Source organism: Asparagus officinalis, chromosome 5 (genome assembly GCF_001876935.1).
Source record: "Asparagus officinalis chromosome 5, Aspof.V1, whole genome shotgun sequence".
NCBI classification, from domain to species: Eukaryota; Viridiplantae; Streptophyta; class Magnoliopsida; order Asparagales; family Asparagaceae; genus Asparagus; species Asparagus officinalis.
In genome coordinates, this window is record NC_033798.1 from 130,468,874 (window position 1) to 130,471,535 (window position 2,662).

Below are 2,662 nucleotides of genomic sequence, written 5' to 3' on the forward strand. Positions count from 1 at the left end.
CCAACCCGTACCCCCTCTTCTGCGTGATCAGCTCCCTTGCCGCTTTTCCGGCCCCTACAATTATATAATAAGCTGTGTAATCAATTATGGAATTAACATCTTGTTTGATACGTAGGAATGTAGTCAACTAAAAATGAGATGAAGTTAGGAATGAAATGTAATTAAGTAGGACTATCTTTAAGAAGGGTATATCGAAAATTTATTTTATTAGTTTCATTCTCACTTAAGTGAGAATATCTATTTCTTGATAACTCTTTCGGAATAGCAATTCGCACGGTAAGTGAAAATTGATGATAAATAAGAATGATATTTCTACCATCTAAAAACATATCATGTTTAGTAAGCGAGAATAAGAAGTTGGAATTGTATTCCATTCATATTCATTTCCGTGTAACAAACAAGGCGTAAATGTAATTATTTATGAGTATACATCCCATAAGTTAGGAGTAGCACCCGCTGGTTTTTTTTAAGCTAAAGAGGTGCTTTCTGAGGATTGTTTTTGGTCAAAAGAAGATGTTTCTCAATGACTGAAAAAAAAGCTGCAAATAATACAAACAGACTCATGAGAGACACAGTTTGCTCCATGGAAAAGGATAAGGCGACCAAATGAAAAAGGAAGAGAGTTTTCCTAAGACTATAAGTACTACTTGATATCCAAGCCACACAATCAAATATCTTGATTGTGCATTTTAGGTTTATTTATTTACTACAACATGGTTACAAAAAAGTTTATGATTACCAATAGTTATTAAAATTTTAAAGATATTTCCATGTGTAAAACCTTGTTGGTTTTAATATTTTACCTTGCAGAGGAATAACAAGGTTTAAAGTCTTAAAAATATTAATGATTTAAAAGCAATTTTAATAATTTGAAGGACTAAATTCAAAATATTAATGATGTAGAGACCAATACCGAAAAGACTCTTATTATTAATGAAAAAAATTAAATTCTTAAAGTCATCAAAGAAAAATCATAGATTTTATCTAGTCCTATTGAATTTTATTTATAAAAAAAATAGATTCCACCTATTGTTTACAACCAACGATGGAGTACTATTGTGATTCAAAAGGTTTTTCTAGAATTCTCTTGGTCAAAATGTGCGCATTCAAGAAAGAAACAAAAAGTATGTGATCAATTCTAAAATTAAATATAGTAATCTTTCCACATTTTTTCAACTGAAGTAATTGATTTTGTCTAAAATTCTCAAAATGATTACCTTCTAGTGTCAGAAATTTATAAAATATAATTCGAGAATGATTTATACATATGCACTCATATGGATTATATTAAGAAAATAGTTTAAAATATATCCAATAGCAAACAACATCCAAAATTTTAAATTAAGGATTTAGAAGAATCCAATATATGCAACAGTACTCATATCCAAGATATGTGCTTCATAAACTTATAAGGATGTGAGTAATATAAACTAAATAATATAATTTATTTTGCCAAGTAATTAGTTTTAGATCATAAAAGGCAAGGAGAGTCAGAAGGATCTCATATCATCAAAAAATTAAATTAAATTTCTCCTAAAGAATATTTAGCAATAGATTTTCAAAGTTAATATAAAGGATAGATCTAAGGACAAATAACCAAAATTAGTCCGTTGTATGATAGACTTGGTATAAAATCCACTCTTATAAAATCAATATCACATGTGCCTTAAGTTGTGCTTTGTTTAAGGGTTAATTTTATAAATATCCCTCTCAATTATTTGGGGGGTTGGGGGTTTCAGAAAACCCTCTGCAACTATTTTAATTTGAGAAATCTCTTCCAAATTTGAGGTACAGATAATCCATCTCAACTTTAAAATTTTTATCTAACCCCTCTCAATTTTTCTCACTTAACCCTTCAAAAGTAACACCACTGAGTCCAATCTATTATGTGATAAGTATCCCTCAACCATTGAAGAATTACCTTAATTTTTACTAGATGACAGAAAAAGAAAAGATATAGAGGGAAAAAGCATCGTAAATTAGTCGTGGTCCTTTTATTATCGGTTGAGGGTTTCTTTGTAACTAAAACGGTTTATTTTTTCCAAGGGGGTATTTCGTCCAAATGACATATTGAAGTAACGATAATAATGGAGTTTCTTGAGAGAAGTGTAAAAGGTTAGGGGAGTTTCTATGAGATATACCGAAAGTTGAGAGTGGTAAATTGTTGCTGTACCAATGTTGAGAGTGATTATCTACAACACCCCCATAGTTAGTTAGGGGGTTTTCTCAAATTGAATGAGCTAGTGCTTTTTATGAGACAACCCACATACTTGAGGGGTTTTCAAAAATTACCACTTCTTTTAAATAGGATTTATTTACATATTTGTCTCTTAAATATTTAATAATTCAATATTAGTGCCAAAAATTATGAGTAATTTGAAATTTTCAGAGACTTAGAATTATTGAAGATTTCAAATTAAGGGTCTTACTTACATCTAAATAACCTTTAAATATTTGTTCATATAGATTACTTATAGTTCTATAAGATGCTCTTAGTAATACAAATTCGACCAGTGGCATACAATATAATTAATTAATGATGATAATTAATTTAGTATGGTTACGATTAGAATATAATATTGAGAAAGAATAGGAGTAATATTAGTCTTTTTTTAAGAATGAAAGTCCTCAATGGTTGAGATATGTGGAACTAAGAAATTTA